Below are 20,114 nucleotides of genomic sequence, written 5' to 3'. Positions count from 1 at the left end.
AGATAACCACACAGGGAGTTTTGCTGTGGCATTTCCTTGTACGTATGTATTATAGCCCGAATTAGTTCATCTCCCAAGAGGAGATTCTGATAACAGATGACTTTGAACTTGAAGTCAGACAATACATTGAGTAACAAGGTTCAATGCAGGTCTAGACTGCAGCCTTGATAAAAGGTGTTTGTCATAAAGAATGAGATTATGTCATTCGCAAGAAAATGAATGGAACTGGAGGTCATCATTTTAAATGAAGTAAGATAAATCCAGACAAAGGTCTATATGTAGACCTACTGTATTATAATTGTAATTGTGAGGCTTGTTTTAAGAACTTTAGCATTTGGGCTCTGGAGACAGCCTTGAAGGAGGAGATGCAGTGGCTATAGGTAAAATCCCTGGGGCCTATGGGTAGAAAGTGAACAGAGACCGGCCAACATGAAGTGAAGAGGAGTGTCCTCTGATCAAGCAGTTGAACAGAAGCATCTAGACAGGGGATACTCATCTGCCCTAGGAGAGAAGAGCCAGGCATCAAGAATGTTGAGTAAGGGGTCTGACAACTGGAACCACACCTCTCTGCCTAGGCCTAGATCCAGCCCTCAGCACATCTTAGTCTAGGAAGGGGACAGCGGGGCAGCCAGAAATACAACTGCACCAATTGAGGAAGACTTCCGGGGCTCTAGGGCCTCCCTCAGAACAAGCCGGACCTGAATTTCTGACCATAGGAGGATGTAGTCCATGGATGTGTTTTACCAGAGGCTGTGACCGCAGCAAGGCAGGGGGTCAAGGAGCAGCTGGGGACAAGCCCTCTTCTCCCTGAGACCTGGGCTGTCTCTTGGGAAACCATGGATACTGGATCAAGGCCATGAACTTGTGATTCTCCTGCCTCAGCCTCTTGGGTGCTGGAATTTCAGAGGTTTGCCACCAGACCTGGCTGGTTTTTTATCTGTCAAGTACACTATCAAAAGGGTATCTCCATGAGAAAAGTCCAGGATAGGGTCTGTGGGAGCACAGTATGTTCCAGCTCACTGTGTAACCGTACACCCTCACCCTGTCTATGTGTGGTAGAAAGTCCTCAGGAAAAGCAGTGAGCATTTGGTCCATTTATGACCATCTGGGACACAAAAGCCCACTTATGACCAGTGCACTGGTGCTAATCATTGTAGGGATAGGCCTTGCCTCCTAGTGGTAGCACAAGGCAGGTCCTGCTGCCATCCCCATTTTACAGACAGTTAATAGTGAATGGAGAGTGAAGTGGCCTGGGTTACATCACAATAGCTCATCCGCACAGACACCAAGATCTTGAGTTTGATGTTCTCCAGCTCTCCTCTGTCCCTCTCCCTTAAGCAAGTCTACCATGAGGAATCCTAATTGGTAAGGGCTTGCAGACTGACACCTGCCTGGGGGATGCTGGGGCCATGATAGTGAGGCCTCAAGTGGTTGAGCTGAGCTTCTGCTGTGTGAGCAGCTCCACCATGGACACTGTGTCAGCACCTGTTGCTGTGAGAGTACAGAGCAAGGAGTTTTTACCAGGGTCAGCTCTTTGTGGGGCTGAGCTCCTAGAGGGATACAACTTACTTCAAATCAAGCCCACATAACTGTTTTCTTTTAAAGCTTTTATAGTTTTGGCTCTTTCAGGTCTCTGATCAATTTTTGTACATCGTGGGAGGTTCTTACTTAGGAATAGGATTTAATGCCATTATATCTCCTTTCTCTGTCTAGTTGTGCTGAATGGTACTGCCCCCATGGTATTGTCATAGCACATTTGTCAGAAAATCAATTAACAATGTCCATACTACTCAAGTAATCCACGGATTCAATGAAATCACTTTCAAGTTTCTAATGATATTTTTCACAGAAATAGAGAAAAAAATCCTAAAATGTATGCATGGAACAATATCATTGAAAAGTGATTATTGCTGTAAATACCTCTTCCAGTCAAAACTTGAGAATTGGTTCCTTTGTTTATCTTTAAGAAGTTGACTTTGAATTGTGCTTAATAGAGTTTAATACATTGCATTTGTTAATTACTTTTATATGGATTTGTGCTTAATCAACAATTAATTTTAAAACTCTCTACAACATGGAAGAAACCTATAGACATTTTGGTATAAGAAATAAAACAGACTCAAAAGGACAAATACAGTATGTTTCCACTTACATAAAGTACTTGGAGTATGTAAATTTATACAGTGCAGGCAGAGCAGGGAAATAGTAAGTGATTGCTTAATATGTGCAAAGTTCAGAAGATAAAGTTCTGGATATAGATGGTGGTAATGAGTACACAACAATGTGAATTTACTGAATCATGCAGATAAAAATAAGTTGAAGTGAGGCCAGCATAATAGCTCAAGGCTGTAATCCTAGCTACTTGGGAGGTGGTGATTAGAAGAACTATGGTTTGAGGCTAGGCCACCCCAGGAAAAAATTTGAGAGACCCCCTTCCCCCATCTTAACCAATGGCTAGGCATGGTGGCATGTACCTGCTATTCCAGCTGTGCAGGGTTGCACAAGTTTAGTAGAATTGCAGTCCAGTCTGGCCTGGACATAAAGACTCTATGCCCAAAATAATGAATATATGAAAAGGATGTTAGAATGACTCAAGTGGAAGGGCTCCAATAGCAAGAGAAGCTACCTTCAGATTCTGATAGTTATACATGGCCAAGTCCCAGGAGCCTGGACTGGGCTTTTTCCAAGGTGTGGGCTCCTTCCCCTATTGTAAGGCACACGCCACAGTGGGGACCAGGGGCTAGGCCTCATTAGTGGCATCAGGCCTTAGAGAGGGTCCACAAGCCCCCAGCATCTAGACTGAGGGTCAAAATACCCATCCAGGTTTGGAAGGCCACATAGTAGGCTCAGGAACTTGGCTGGGGCTATAACCCCAGTCTCTGAAGACTCAAGTGGCAGAAAGGGGGTCTTTCTCACTTTTGGCTGCAGCTTTCTGATCTGGTGGGCCATCAATATATAGGAACACAGCTCATACTGGGAAAGGAGGACCAGAACCTGGCCCTCCAAGGATGGTCACCAGAAAAGAACAGAGTCATCTGTGCTTAGACCCCATTACAGTATGGCCAAATGTCTTGACCATCTTCTTCAAAGGGCATATTAGACTTAGAAGAGGGATGAGGGAGGAGATGGGGGTTTTTCCTGACTGCCAGGTAAAACCAGGAGTTGACAGAGGCTGCTGAGGAGGGAAGGAGGCTGCTGTGTTCTGTAGTCTAGGGGAAGGAAACCCACGAACAAACAAAGCAAAGTTGCTTGTAATCAGACCAGTGGATATAGGAGAAAAAAAAGAACTTTGGAGTACCCCCTGCTTGTCTGGATGAACTCAGTACTCACCAGGAAGCTCAGTGGATGGGGTGGAGCCCAGGATCTAGTCCCTCCCATGCAGTGGCGTAGACTCAAGGCTTCTCCCCACACACCCCAAGATCATCATGAAAGTCTCAGTGAGGACCTCCAGTTCAAAGAGGAGGCTCTGAATACTGGAAGAATGAAATGAAATGGGGCCTGGGCTGGGATAGGTACTCAGGAGGTCAGAGCCTGATTCCAAACTCAGATTCCACAGGTCAGGGAGAAAGGAGCACCTGCAGTCATAGTGATAATGGGGAAACTAAGTCTACGAAAAGAAGATCTGGGGAGAGCTTGGAAAGGGTTTCTAGGAAGGTGTATGGCTTTCTGTTCTCCAGGGTACTCAAGTGGACAGAGGAAAAAGAGGAGAGAAGGAGGGTCCTCAAGTGGACAAAATGACCATGTAGAAATTTTGCAGAAAGTTTAGATGGAGGTGCCTCCGCAATATCTAGACTCTCCTAGAACAACTCTCACCTCCTCCTCTGTCCACACAGGTCAGCCCAAGACTGCCTCCTAAGTCTCCCTGCTCCCAGCATCCTCTGAGGAGCTCCAGGCCAACAAGAGCCAGTGTTACTCTGATGAATGATTTGTACAGAGACAACATGATAGCGCTTGCAAGGCAGATGGCACATCGTCAGATAGGATGTGGAAACCATTTAGCTCTCCAAGCAGAGATACTCTAGGAACACTGCCAACAGTTACTGACCCTAACTCCCAACTAGTTGAAACTAGAGCAGCAGCAGCTGCCAGCACATGGAAGAAGGGAGTAACAGGGAGAAGAATTCATGCCCTGCAGAGTGTTCCTAGGTCTCTAACCCTTACCCCACCCTCTGGGTCTCAGGGACCTAGAGCTGAAGGGCCTAGAGAGGGGTTTCTTCTCTTACTTCTAACCATCCCAGCTCTTTTCCCTGAATTCAATAAAGGCTCAATAAAATATACACTGTTAATCATAAATTCTGCTCTACCTCATTGTTCTTATCTCATTTCATTTGCAACCCCTAGGAGTTTCAGGGTAGAGTAGGAGAATCATGGTGTTCAGTGGGAAAGTAGCCTGAGCATCCTGGAAAATAATCTGGTTGCAAGGACTTCAACCTCTCTCTCTTCCCTTTCCCTTCCATCTCCCAGTACAAAGTTCCCTACTTCCTGCCTCCTTTCTAGATGGAGCTGACCAGACACCTCCTCTGCCCACCTTGGTGTGAAGAGAAACGTTTTGGTTTAGAGACCTTAGGAAATTGTCCAGGTCACACCCTACTCAGGATCAGATCCAGGACTGAAACCCAAGTGCTGGGTTCAATCCTTCAAATAGAGCTGCCAGTCACCAAAGTTTTGTGCTTCTCATAATTTGGATTTACCTACCCAACCAGGTCCCCAACAGTCTACTCATTTATCACCCATTCATCATCAAACCCTCCACCTATCTACCCATGATCACCTTCTAACATCCACCTACCCACACATCCCTCAGTCATCCACCTCTTTTCTCATCTGTTTACCCACCCACCCAGCTATTCATCCACCCATCCATCCAACCATCCATCCTTCTATCCATCATTTATCATCCATCAGCCCATCAAGGTATCCATCCACACATTCTTTCTTCTTTCTTCTTTCCTTCCTCCCTTTCCCCTTCTCTCTCTCCCTCCCTCCCTCCTTTCTTCACCCCTCATTCAAACTATTTATTAGGCCACTTGTATGCACCAGGCATTGGGCAGCAAATGAGATGAGATCATATGAGATGAGATGAAGAGTCTGGAGACCCAGGAATAGGCTGCATTTCTGGGGGCTAACAGTTTTTCTTTGGTCAATGTAGATTCTTAAAGGGATGGGTGAGGTCCCTCCATGTCAGGACATCAAGGGCCTCAGATGAGACTTGGGGAGGGTATAGAGAGGCAGCCAGGGGTTTAGCATCAAACTTGGGTCTGGAACTGAGAGAGGACCAGGGTATAAGGGGAGGGCTCTGTTGCTCCCACCTGAAAGTTGCTGCATAAACATTGGCTCTAGTCCCACAATCACCCATCCCTGTCCCCAGCCTCATGTATCCTATTTGTGGTGAGTCCCACACACACTGGCTACAGGTTTGGTTTCTCTTCTTCTATTCCTTGTAATCCTCAGTTCTGGTTTAGGTCAACATTCAGTCTAACTTTAGCCTGGAAATTACTAGGGTGGCCAGTTTCAACCAGGGCCTCATTCTAGCCCTTCTCCCCTGCGCCAGCCTGGCTCCCACTCAATGCCTTCCTTAGACCTCACTGCCCCTCTAGCCTTGGCTTGTCAATCCTTTTATCCAGCAATTATTCACTTTCCATGTGGCTGGCCTGAGGGACCCCTCACCGAGCTCTTCATTGTACAGACAGGAAGACTGAGGTTTTGAGAGGGAATTTACTTGCTCAGCATCACAAACATCAGAGGTAGGCCTAGTAAAGTGATCAGGAAATGACAGCAGTGCCTGGGGGTTAGTGAGTGTCCCCATTGGTCAGGCATACTGCAGGTATCATTTCAAATAATCCCAAAGTCACCCTGAGAGGGAGAGATTGTTTTCATCTCCTTGTACAGATGAGAAAACTGAGACCCAAAGAGGGGAAGAGAATTGACCAGAATCAAGGGCTGATGATTTGTCATGTAGACGTTGGCCACAGGAATCCTTGATCACCATCTCTGGCTTCCAGGCTGAGGACAACACACTTTCTGCTGGTGGACTCCATCTGCACCCCACCCTGCTCCCTTTGTATTTCCCTTTCCTAACTTTTAATAAACCCCATTTATTTATCTTGCTGGAACACAAGAACCAAGGTCTTCTGAAAACATTGCTTTGCCATCAATATTGACAATTCAGTTAAAAATCTCTAAATTTCAATTCTTTGTATAGCAAAATGAGGACTTCAGTCCCTGCTCTCCCCATTTTCGGGATTGGTTTGTGGTCCCATTACAATGCATGTATTATTCATAAGCTGCAGATGACTGATATTAAAGCTCACCTGTATTTAATTATTTTTAGACTTATGACATAACAAAGGTCATGTTAATATTTCCACATCTCCAAGAAGGGAAACTGAGGCACAGAGTGGTCCATTTACTGTACCTACCTAAGTTAGATTTGACCGAAGGCCATTAGAACCAAACCTCTTAGTTTTTGATCACTATTCTCCACGTAGTATCTGTCCAGTGGGAGGGGAGAGTGGGAAAGGAGAGGCTGATTGGGGTAAACATTATAGAAATATATGTATGGAGGAAAATAACATGAAACCCACCAAAAATGGGGAGGGGCTGGAGTGTAAAGCAATGTTAAGAAAGAGTCATTTAAGTGTGGCGAATTTGATCAAAGTAAATATGCATGTTGTAAATACCACAATTAATTCCCTGTGTGCAAGTAACATATGCTAGTTAAAAAGAAAAAGAGAGATCATGTCAGTGAAGACATTTGACTAAAAAAAAAATTCTTTATGGGTCTAAAAACCACACCACACTGCAGCATATCCCTAAAACTCAGGAGACCTCAAGTTGTTATGCCACTTAGTGTTTGAAAAGACTATCAAAAGCTCAAAGTGAGAGAATGTTCTAAATAATCTTCTCTGTTTTGAAGTGTGCATTGCATTGTCCCTAAGTATATTCACTGTCTGTTGTCCCTAGCCTGAGCCTCCTCAGCTGCTGTTTTAATTAAAATGACAGATTGGAAGAGCTGGAAAGATTACCTTGCTCATGACTTCAGAAGAGACCAAACTTTTCTTTCTGGAAATGCCTCCTTGGCATGTATCTTGGGCATGCCTCCTAGAAACCCACTGACTGCTCGACCCCTAAAATGAACAGGCAGCATGAACAGTGAACCACTGGGTTGGAAGATGTTAAGAGATGACCCTGCACTCCACTGTTTAGGCCTGCAGGGATATGTGGTGTTGACAAGACAGAAGAGGCTCCTTGTCCAAAGGCAGTCTCAAAAACTGCCTGACCTAGCTTTGATTTCCTGTGCATGCTTCAGGAGACCCTGGTATCTACTGGAGACACTATAGAATCTACAAGCAGTTTGCATTTGCCCAAGTACTGGTGTTCCCAGACTCTTTGGAGTCCTGTGGGGTTCTTGAGTCACCTCAGGGCACCATTTCTCTACTTGAGGTTTTTGGGTTTTGGTGTATTTTGTAGGTTTTTTATGATTTTTTTGTATATAAATCAAATTCGAACTCAACACATGCCTATAGGCAATGCAATGCTCATGGGGGAAGAGATAAGGGAGACTGTGATTTTCTTCTACTCCTTTTATTCATTATCTGATGTTTATTTAAATGATAAAAATTAAGTGATTTCATTGGACTTTAAAAAGCATTGTCTTTGGGTCACACAATAAGGGGAGATTACACACAGGATAAGGAAAGGGAAGAAAACCAAAAACTTGAATGTGGTTGATAATGTTTACTGTATAAGACTGAATATAGTAATCTTAAACAGGCAGAGGCCACTGTGGGAAGGGGACTAGGAAGTAGGGAAGAGGTCCGGTAGAGATGGACCAATTTGGGTTGTAATATACTTATGCATGGAAAGAACACAAGGAATCTCCCTGTATAGCTATCTTCAACTCAAACTAGCAAAATGCCATGTTTTTTCTTATTATCGTTTACGTTTTTTCTTCAAAAAAATCAGAGAACAAGAGGGCAGAACAAGTTCTGCCCAGAGGCAGGCAGGGGTGAGGGGTGATGCAGGTGGCTCAAATAATGTATACACATGTAAGTAAATGTAAAAATGATCAAATAAAAAAAAAAATAAAAAGCATTGTCTTAAGTTGGAGAACAGGAGGGTGGAATAGGTCCTGTCTTGGGAGTTGGTAGCAATGGGCTGGAGAAGATGTAGGGAAAGAGTGTAGGAAGGTGAATATGGTGCAAACACTGTGTAAACATTTTGTAAATGGAAAAATGAGACCTGTTGAAACTATTCTAGGAATGCAGGAGAGGGTGGATAAAGGAGAATTATGGAGGGGGTGACTCAAGTATGTTATATTTGATATATTGTAAGAACTTTTGTAAATGACACAATGTATACCTCCAGCACAGCAAAAAAAAAAATTAAAATAAATAAAATTTAAAAAGACTTGTCTTCTGTAATCCTTTTCATGTTAGATCATTTAAAGTGAAAAATAGTTTAAACCACACCAAATGACTTTTTAAAATTAAAAAGCACATAGTTTGAAGGGAGTGTTAGAAAGAAAAAGTACTCCCATTTCAGGGAAAACATCACGAGCTCCAGGAAGGTTGCCCTGCTTAAATGCAGTCTCCTGATGTATACTACAGAGGGAGCAGTCTCCAGCAGATCATGGCTCCAACCTCTCATCAGATCACTGCTCCTCAGTGTGTCCCCAATGGGTAGAACACAGCTTTTCATCCTGAGGCTGGTGAAATTCCTATTCTTCTGCGTCTGGTCCTCTGCAGGGGAGCAGTCCCCCAAATCTGCCCAGTTGAATGACCAGGGCATTCTCACCTGGGGCAGACAGCACCCTCAACAGAGTAAAGAAGGCAATTCTCAGGGTTCTTTGATCTTAGCTCTGAGGAGGTCTAAGGTAACCTTCCAGGGCCTGTAGAACTTGGGGGTACTTCCCACCCTCCTAATGAGCCTCGCTCCCTCATGTCTGCTTCTCCTTAGTGACCTCAAGCCTGTGTCTTATTGCAGATTTTCATACTCCTACCTTGACAAGAAGTGACCTGGTCTCCTAGGGATCAGAAGACCTTGAACTCTTCCAGAATAATATGAAGCTCAGTCAGCACATGCCATCAAGGAAAAAATAGCCATATATGGACATTGTCACATCCTTTTACTTATGGAAAATTGATGTTACTTTTATGTTAAACAATATATTAGCTGTACTGATTATAGATAGTTCTCTTTTTTGTTTTTTTCAGTATTTGGGCTTGAACTCAGGGCTTACACCTTGAACCACTCCACCAGCCCTTTTTTATGATGGGTTTTTTCAAGATAGGGCTTTGCAAACTATTTTCCAGGGCTGGCTTCGAGCTGTGATCCTCCTGATCTCTGCCTCCTGAGTAGCTAGGATTGCAGGAGTGAGCCACCAGCGCCCAGCTAGGATAGTTTTTATACTTTATTATGAATGTTATTGTATTCATATGTACTTTGCCCACTAACATTTGTAATGAAGTGACATTATTTTAATTAGTTTAATTGTATAGATTAAGGTAAAATTCGACATATTTTTGAAAATTATTATATGAAATAGTAGTTACTTGCTATCAGTTGCTCAAAAATTTGTTTTCTGTAAAATGAAACTCATCATAAGTAAACATCCTAAATAGAGGTGAAACCTAACGGATCATAAAGCAGATAACCTATTGACTCCCTACCTTATCTCTCTCTGTCCTATTTCCATTATTTTAATTTAGTTTAGCACATTAAGTGCCAAGTTAGAACTTACCATTTGTCCTTATGTACATGTCTTTATAGAGATTTTGTTGACTGACTTCTGTTTGTTCCTCTGGATGGGAACTTGGGAATAGTGACAAATAAAGATTTTGGTGAGGACTTAATATCAGTGTCTTTATATCTAAAAGCCACCTTGCCCTGTGTCACATGCATGATCCCATGCCTCTCCTTGCAGTTTTTCAATGTACTTCTCTATTTTTAGCAGGAAGAGAGGGTTTTCTCTAAAAGGTGGAGGAGATTCTGATATTCATTATCCTATGTGTCATCTCCTCTTTTTTAGGTATTGACAGCATTGTTCTTTTACTTCAAAGTCCAGAGGTTTTTCTAAAATATCACTTGCTATTCATTTTGCTAAGTCAAGGGCAGGCAGTTTTCCTAGATCCAGTATCCATTTCTGTCTCTCTTTCTTCTTAATGCTAGAATATGAACCAAGGGTCTTTTGCATGCTAGGCAAGTATTGTACCACTCACCTATATCCTCAACCACTCAGTATTACCTTGGAAAGACAATTAAAATATTATTTAATTTCTAAAACTTTTGAAATCTTTGCTTATGGGTTTCTCTTTCAGGTACCTCAGTATTTCATTGCTCAGTTGTCCTACAGTTATCTTCAATATTGGACATTTCTCTCAGATCTTTACCATGTCTTCGTCTACATTCTATTTGAAAATATTTCCCTCTATTTCTTCTGTTTCTTCTAGGGCAGAGCTCTTCACTATGTTTCTTCTACTTTACATTTCAAGGCCAAAGTGGTTTGTTTGTTTTTTTCAGTGATTTTTTTATTCTGTCCTGAGTTCTGCCCTTTTTCTTAGTTTTTTTTAACTCATTATGGTGGCATTCCCTGATTAGTGTCATTTCTCTTAGTGACTATGATATTTGTGAAAAAGTATCTTGTCCAGCAAATTAAATAATCCCATGAAGATTGACATCTTTTTATCCTTACTGGCATTTGTTGGTACTTTTTCCTCTTTCCTTTTTCCTCTACCTTTGCATGGAAATTGTAGAAGTATTTTCTTGTTGCTCATTTTTGTGTGAAATTTTTATTCATGTGTTTTTATAAGGGTCAGATTCTGCCAGCTCTTTTACAGTATCAGAGAATCTTTCTGACATTTCTGTACAATGCTTGCAAAAATGACGTCTTCTAACCTAATGTTTGTCACTCTGTACATCTCACATTCTTTGCTTTGAGTTTTCTCTCTTATCATCTCCCTGTACTTGTCCTCCTCTATTGTGACTCTCCATTATATTATTTCTCCTCTAAGTGAGGCCTGCCTCTTTTCTAAACCTATAGGCATTCCTTTTATTTTATTTTTTATTGTTTTTATGTTGATTCATATGTGTATACATTGTTTGGGTCAAATTTCCCCCTGACGCCCCCCTGCCTCCCTCCCCCCACCCTCACTCCTCTCACTTCCAGGCAGAATCTGTTCTGCCCTCTTGTTCTGCAATTTTATTGAAGAGAAAACATAAGAAATAATAAGAAAGACATAGCATTTTTGCTAGTTAGAGATAGAGAAAGCTATACAAAGAGATCCCTAGCATTGCTTCCATGCACATGTGTATTGGAGCCCACATTGATTCATTTCTACCAGACCTCTTGACTACTTCCTGATCACCTTCCCATAGTGGCCTCTGTCAGTTTAAGATTATTTTATTAGCTCCTCTACAGTAGGCTCATCAAACACTTTCAAGTTTTAGGTTTCTTTGCCTTTCCCCATTCCTCCTGTATGGGTTCTCCCCTTAGTGTGTGACCCATTCCACATTCTTGCCCTGAAGTAGAACCAAGTTCTTTCTGAAGTAGAGCCAGTCCTATGTGGGATCGGCTTATCATCCAGCTGTCATTTATTCAGATGATTAGCTTTTCCTTCAGAGCTCTCAGAGCCTCAGGTTGAGGGCGTATTCCTGAAATTGCATCACTTTTATTACTGTGACTTCAAAGAGATTAACTATGTTATTTGTGCACTCAAGTTCATTGACATAAAGTTATTTACAATAATTACACATAAAGTGTAAAAAATTGTATTTTTCTAATTATGGTCTCCCCCTCAATTAAATATATACCTTTCCCGCCCTTGACAGAGATTTCTCTAAATAATTATGCTTGGAAGGAACTGTTTAATTTCTCTCTGTAATAAATTTGAGAACATTATTTTCTCTTTTGACTTGCATCAGTACACTTAATATTCAAAGTCCTTAATATTTTATTTCCACTCTCATTATTTAGTAAGCATATTTAAAATTCTGTTCAAATCTCACATACCATATGATAAAGTCTGGACTCCTCTTTAAGAGGAAAAATGCCATCAGCTTATGTGAGAATCAAAGGAATAAGTAGAAAGTGGTTTCAAAGGAAAGTATTTTCTTCTTTTCCTCAGTGTATTTTGTTATGAGAGTAAAAAGGAGATATGAGGAAATAGCAATAAGAGAAACCAGGAATTTTATTTGGTATAGAAGCCAAAGTTGAATGGAACAAAGGATAGACGTGTTCATGGATGATAGGCAATGGTACGCTACATGGGTGCTTCCACAGAATGCTAAGTACCATTGCCACTGTTGACTTGGAGGGCCCACCTTCAAATCTCTACTATATTAATGAATTCAATCCAGCCCCTGGGATCAGTTTAGTCAATGAAGCTACCTTTGGTTGTTCATGCACAGATTGCTTCTTTGAGAAATGTTGTCCTGCTGAAGCTGGAGTTGCTTTGATTTATAATAAGAACCAACAAATTAGACTCCCATTCATGACTGCAACTCAACATGCCAATGTGGACCTGATTGTTCCAATACAATTGTACAAAAAAGCACACAATATTCCCTTTGCATCTTTTGAACAGCAATGGCTGTGCGTGAGGTGTAAAAATGCTTGTGAATATTACAAGAATGAGTTTTATCATGGAATATGTTGGAGAGGTAATCACAAGTGAAGAAGCTGAAAGATGGGGACAATTATATGACAACAAAGGAATCACATATCTCTTTGATCTGGTCTATGAATCTGATGAATTAAAGATGGATGTGGCTTGATATGGAAATGTTTCTCATTCTGTGAATCATAGTTGTGACCCAAATCTTCAGGTGTTCAATGTTTTCAGTGATAACCTTGACACTTGTCTTCCCTGACTAGCGTTATTTTCCGCAAGGACCATACACACTGGAGAAGAGCTGAACTTTGATTATCAAATGAAAGGCTCTGGTATCTTCAGATTCTATTGACCTGAGTCCTGCCACAGAGAGGGGTCAGAAATGTGTGCAAATGTGGAACAATGACTTGCAGAGGTTACCCTAACTGAATTTTCAGGAAATGTGCTGCTGATAATAATTTTGTTCTTTCCTAATGTTAACATTTTAAACAGTATTTGGGACTCATATTATTAAGATTATACATGTTTATGTACAATTTATGTTTCAAGACATTTGCCAAATATATTACTGATACTTCTGAAGAGGACAAAGGGTCACATAGACTAATTTGAAGTGTGCATACTTGGTGGTTAGTTACCAAATATGGAAGACAAACTTTATGGATCAACATAAGGCATACTTAAGAAGTCTCTGAGAATAGGGAAGTGCCCCCTTCAGTGTTTGAAAAGTGTTAATCTGAGGAGGTAATAGTTGCTTAGATGAAATAGTCACCCTGATTTCAAAGAAAGAGTTAATTCATTTCATGCAAATAGACAAGTTCTATTTTTATTACTGTCTCATACTGTTATTCCTGTTTAATAGTCTCTGATCTTGTATCTGATCTAATAGGTGATATTGAATTTTTTACACTATTTTATACATTTTCATAAAAACATTGGTATCATAATGGTATACTTAAGTGGTATAAAATTTAATTTCAGTTTGATTTCATATTTTGAAGCAATCTACATGATTAGGAAGGTTGTGTATCTGAACCTATAATTCTTACAGTTTTAATCCTATAAAAAATCTCTAAAATGCCCTTCATGAAAGTTCAGAATGACTAGCTGTGAGGCTTCTTTGAAAGGACAGGGCAGTGGGACCAGGAGAACTCTTTTGGAGTAGCAGGCAGAGGAAATGGAGCACTTAAACGGTGTTAGCATGAACTAGGAGATCCATGTTGAGGACCTCTGGTCTAAAGAGAGGAAGAAGATATCTGGGGAGCAGCTGTACCTAATGACAATGTAATGGACACTAACATTACATTCTCTCAGTTTCAGGCAGTTTTATTTAATTGTTTTTATATATCCTGCAGACTTTTCTTAAAAAGTAATTTATACTTGAAATGAAACTTGTTTTATACCAGAATTTTTTTTAGATATTTCAAAGCTAAATTTGTCCAAAGTGTGTGCCTGAATATTAATTGACTTATAAAGATTGAAATGGAATTTTTCACCCTGTGCAGTAAGACCTCAATCAGGAAAAAACTATTTTCTTCTCGTTTTGATTGTGGAATTTGTAATCATGGTGACCAATATGAAGATAAATGTAGCAAGTAAATCTAGCTTTCAATATTCCTTAAAAAAAAGTTTCAGAGAAAGAAATTCTTCAACACTTGTTTTACACAGCCAGATGTCCCCTCCCATTGCAGTCATCAGCTTTGCTAACATCCTCTGGAAACACTATGGGATACCATGCATTGAGTATTTTTAACTCAGAGTACCAATGTGAACTTGATGTTCAAAGTTGTCTGAGAAGTCTAGTCATTTAAGCAGCTGACTAGCTGCATAGCTGACTTTTATTTAAACTGAACTGGCAATATCACCTTTTCCTTTTGCAAATTCTCTAAAGTAAATTACTAAAATTTTCACTATTATATATATGATATATGTTAAAGTTATTAGCTTCTTTGGTTGGTCATGATATATTCCTTTGACTCATTCAAAACACTCAGATACGATTAAGACCATCTATCATGAAAATGGAAATTCAGACAGTTGTTGAAAATTTCAACAAAAACTATAATAATACCATAAACAAGAATGAGCAACAAGAGACGAGCAATGTTTGTGAGTCAATCTGGTAAATAGAGTGGAAATATCATCAAGCTAAATCAGCTTTTATTTGTTAAACTGTTTGGAGACCAAACACCTAGAGGAAAAAGAACTCTAGGTGGAGCTGTGGATCTTCTTGGAGGATGTAAGGAAGCTTAAGCCAGTTGCTCACTGGCCCATGTACAGTGCTAGAGCAGGTGTTTCCTCCCAAAAGACATAACAGCCCCAGGTCTATCTTTGACAAAGTAGTTGCTCTGAGGGGAAAGTCCAAGGGTACAAAGAGATAATAAAGAATGATAATTGCATATTTCAGTACAAAAATACACCCCTTTCATACAGTGTCCTCAGTAGGAAATAAAAGGTCATCAGAAGGAAGAGCTAAAATTTGAGGGCAGGGGTTCCTTCCAAAATCTACACCATGGCACATATTACTGTCATCTTTTTTGTTTGTTCAGTTTCTCCTCACTTGCTGTCCAGGTTTAAATGGATTTTATATTTCAACCTTTGGAGAGATCTCTCTGTCTTTATTATTCATCCTAACACCCTTTTGCTTTTTTGATTCAGGATCCAGTTTTCAGGCCATGGCAACTTAGGATCCCTCTTTGACAGTGTCCCCAGGAGGGACAGTCACCCTCACCTGTTGCTCTAGCACTGGAGCTGTCACAAATGACAGGATTCTGATTTATAACACAAACTACAGACACTCCTGGATCCCTTCTTGGGGGCAAAGTTGTCCTGATCCTCTCAGGGGCCCAGCCTAAGGATGAGCCCAAGTACTACTGTTGCCTGGTGCAAAGTGGAGAACCACACAGTGACAGTCACACGAGGAACCATGACATAAACCAGCCCTATGTCCACAGTGAGGCTATTACTCATCTTATGAACTGAGGGTCAAATGATCCCTCTTCTTAGCTCCCAGGCAGTCTACAGGAGAGAGATGAAGGGAGACATTCAAATGATTACTACCTACTTTAAGTCATCAAGTGGAGGAGATCACAGTGGTTGATTTATGAGGAGATCTTCTACTGACGCCAGACACCGCATTTTATAATTCACAGCCAACAGTATAATCTGGATCAGCTGAATGGGCTGGTGTGTTACATTTTTCTTTCTTTTTTTTTCATCAGGAAGAAAAGGAATTAACAGTGGAATTACCAGCTTGAAACAATGAAAGGACACCTTTATCCACTGTGTAAGAAGTAACATTTTCATTCTATGATTTCAATAAATGGCATTTTGTCTCATTGGATCTAGGTAGTGTGCATGTTACCTGTGCTTTTTGGGGGACAGTTTATGCCTTAATATTCCATGTACACTTTTAGTGCATTCTTTCTCAGTCATTTTCACCACTAGTCCATCATGCTATGTTTACCAATCCCATAGCTGTGATTAGAGGAATATGCCACCACATCCTCTTGTTCTTTGAGATCAGGTCTCACTAACCATTTTTTGTTTGTTTTGGTTTTTAGCCAAGCCTGCCCTTCCACTGTGATCTTCTTATTTCAACCTCAAAAGTCGTTTTGATGAGTTCCTATATCCAGGTCAGGGATATTTTATTGCATTGGTTTATGTATGAAAAATATATTAACTAACCTTAAGAAGGAATTTATGAACTATAAACAAAAAAACAGGGAGTATGGCTACTCTTTGAACAAGGTTGGCACTACTTGAAATACCCTAATTCTTACCACTTGTAAGAATGGCTCAGAGATTGCTTGATTTAAATACCTCACAGCATTTATCAATACTATCTCTGGGATCCATTCACATTTCAAATGTTTGAGCCAATAGAAAAGTTGAAGACAAAAATAAAATATATAAAAGAAAGGAGTGGGACATGGGGAGTCCATAAGTGGTGCTAAAGACTTTTGACATATCCCTGTATATTAAAAGTCTGCTTTCTCAGTGCTGTTGACACACCTAGATAAGAAGAACAAAGGCCATAAGCTGTCTCCTCTGAATGAAATTGAACAGAATCGTAGGATGAAGTTAAGGATATACTACCCAGTTGTAGGGTGAAGGAGACTTGAGGTTGTACCTCAACCCACACAGAGAACTTGTGGCATAGGCTGAGTAATGTATTACCTCCATGCTTTTAAGTAAATCTCTCTAATATGTAGGTAAGTCTTGGAGGCCTGTGAATTCATCTTCAGGTATTTAGGAGGTGATGTGGAGCATGTGTTACCATTTTTCAGAGGTGACGGAAATTTTGCTTCTTGAAGTTTAGAGCTGTGACCTCTGTAAGTCACTTGAACTGTATGACCTCATACCCGAGTTTGCTTTACTGCTTCCATCTAGGGGCCCCAGGTGTAGATCTCTTCTCTGGCTTTTCCACCTGATCAGATATTCCAGGCTATGGTGCTCATGACACCCTGTCATCATCTTCTTCATTGCCAAAGGGACCCAGAGGAGAAAACCTAAGTAGATCCCCAGGAAGAGAGAGAAGAGAAGGAAGAGAGGAAGAAGGGAAGTGCAGGGCTATATGGAAAGTTGTCACCCTAGTAATGGAGAAGTAGCACCATTCAGGCCCCTGGATGATCTATAAGACCTCACTTTCGTGGGGCACTGGCTGGGCCCCAAGAGGTGAATCTTCATCCCATTGACTTTGCAAACACATTGAATGAGGAAATTCCTTTATCTATGATGAGCTCCTACTCTGATGGCCATAAAATCCCCAGTTTGTACAGGTCTGCTAGAGGATTTCTGATACTTGGACAGCCTGAAACAGAGGGGACAGTGCTTCCTGATCCAGTCCCAGACTGCTCCAAACTGCCAAAGAAGTTTTCCAAGGCAATGCTGGATGAAGACCATCTGCCAGCTCATCAGACCCCCAGAGGTCAGGGAGAAGGAGCACAGAGAAAAGCCCTCTGCTAGTCCATCATTGAGTCACACAGCTGCAGTTCATAGTCCCACAAAAGAAAAACATGCACACCACTGTCACTGAGCTTTTGCAAAGGATTCCAAGTATTTGTAGAATCTGGCTATCTTTTCCATTTTACAAGAAAATATTCCATATCGTTTACTACCCTGTAGTCACACAAGTATTCCATCTCATAAATGTTTAGATTCCTTTTGGTGATTCCAATCAATTTACGTGTGAGCTTTTCCTTTCTGCATAATTCCTGAAGAGTATCAAGTGAAATTAAGCAAGGCACACACCAAGCTCTTTGCGCCTCAGCCTACCACCATCTTGTGGAGATTTCATTCAAGCTCGTCGGGTTTAATGGAACCCCTCTTAAATTTGTAAGAGTTGTTTTCTAGCCTGACACATGATCCATACTGGGAATAGCTCAGGTCACTTGATAAAAAAGTGTCTTGGCTCATGTGGGTAAGGTGGAGTGATTATCTGGGAAGCACTTTCATCAGTGAGGACACTGCTCACTCCCCAGAGCAGTTTAGCAGTCCAGACTTTTGCACTTGCATCTAACCCTGAGGCAGGATCAAAGACTGGAACTCTTAAGTTTATATAATGTAACCTAGGGCATTTTAGATTAGACAATCTTTCACCCCCTTTGAGCCTCTCTTTCAATTGCAAAAATTTTAGCAATCCTAAGCTCCTTTTCAGTTGCAAATCCTCTGCTAACTGCACAGCTAGGCATAAAACTGTGAAAGCTTTCATCCAGGTGAAGTTAGGATGCCTAAGAATTAGCATAAGTGAATGCACAGACTGATCTATCACCCTAGTGATATGGAGGAGGGGGGTGAAGGTAGGGGAATCCCTGGCCTCTGCTGGTACAAATTCATGCTTTTCTCAGGAATGCTGATGTTTCTTTTCGGGGTGCAGATGAGTGTGAATTTTTCTCTCAGGTTCATGGAGAAAGAAGGTGACTAAATCAGCACACACTGAGAAAGGCAACCTGCAAAGACAGGGATGAGAAAAGAGTGGAGACAACTCTCCCAGGGCTTGAGTCAGAAGAGATAGGAACAGGATGGATGCTGCCCTAGGATTATGAGGCCTGTCCCACCTGTCCGGGCCATGGTGGACACAGAACACTGAGCCAGACATGAGACTGGGCTGCTCCAGGCCTCCTTTTCTTTCCCACCATCTGAAGGGGGGGCTGTTCATGCCGTTGTGTTTCCATTATAACTTTCCATCCCTTCTGTGCACCCTTGTGCTGAATCTCAGCTCACATTACAGAGTAGGGAGGATGAAAATTTGTTTTTCCTTTAGGCAGTCTGATAGGAAGCACCTCCTGAAATAAGATAAAGGTCTTTGTTCAGGGTACTGTGTCAGGACTGACTGGATAACACCCTGAGTACCATCAATTAGAACAAGATTCATTCTCTTGAATCCCCTGTATGTTGATAGTCCATACTGACCAGCTCTGTAGGGATCAGGGTGCAAATCCCACAACCCCCTCTTCTTGTCAGAGGACACCTCCCCATAACCCAGAGATCACTGTTTAGCCTGTTTCTGTAGTTGGCCAGGTCACTATCTCTACTTAGACATCCATGGCCTGATTCCTTAGTGCCTTGCTTTCTCATTTTGGGCATGAGTATAAAATTTTTCACTCAGCAAGGGAGTCCTTGCTAGCATGTATATATGTGAAAATTCATGTTGTAAATACTCAGAATTACAGACAAGATAAATGTAAATGAGCACGGGCATGCAGCCTAGTGTTCAAACTTGTGCTTAGAATGAATCAGGCCTTGTACTCAGTCCCCAGGAGAGAGATAGATGGGGGGAAGAGATGGGAGAGAGAGAGAGAAAGAGAAGGAGACAGAGAGAGAGAGAGAGAGATTGAACCCAGTTACTGAAGCTAACCACTATTTCTATCACTGAGCTAACCCACAAGTCCTGCTATATTGATTATTAAAAATTAAGCAGGAGCTGGGTGCTGAAGGCTCATGCCTATATTCCCAGCTACTCAGGTGGAAGAGATCAAGAGGATCTCGGTTTGAGGCCAGCTGGGGCAAATAGTTTGTGAGACTTTATCTCAAAAAAAAAAAAAGACAAAAAAAAAAAAAAAAACATCACAAACAAAGGGCTGGTGGAGTGGCTCAAGGTATAGGCCCTGAGCTCAAACCCCAGTCTGGAAAAAAAAAATAAAAGCAAATGCAACAGCTTAGTTACATGTCACACCATGGGTGATCATCACTGAGAGTCTTATGCTAAGTGAAAGAAAGAAAGAAGCCAACCACCAAACTCCACATATTACATGATTCTATTTACACAAAATGTCCAAAGAAGGACATTCCTTCTTTGCTTTCCTTTCTTTGAAATGTCCTAGCATTTCTAGCCCTGAAATGCTAGGGCTGGGAATCCAAAAGGAACTCAAAACAGCTAGGAGGCAAGAGAAGAGCTGGTGGAGGACAGTAGGCTGTGAGACTGGGAGCCACCTAGGTGTCCTGGCAGTAGCCATGGGGCCTCTCATGTGACAGGATGGCCTGGGCTTTGTCCTCCTTCTA

The 20,114-nt window shown here is 41.4% G+C and overlaps 1 pseudogene; it reads left to right on the top strand.

The window, feature by feature from the left end:
* The first annotated feature begins 12,281 nt into the window (after positions 1-12,281).
* On the top strand, positions 12,282-13,040 carry LOC141418910 (histone-lysine N-methyltransferase SUV39H2 pseudogene; annotated as a pseudogene).
* The last annotated feature ends 7,074 nt before the right edge of the window (positions 13,041-20,114 follow it).

Source organism: Castor canadensis, chromosome 18 (assembly GCF_047511655.1).
Source record: "Castor canadensis chromosome 18, mCasCan1.hap1v2, whole genome shotgun sequence".
In the NCBI taxonomy this organism is placed as follows: domain Eukaryota; kingdom Metazoa; phylum Chordata; class Mammalia; order Rodentia; family Castoridae; genus Castor; species Castor canadensis.
This window is presented reverse-complemented; position numbering and strand designations above follow the sequence as displayed.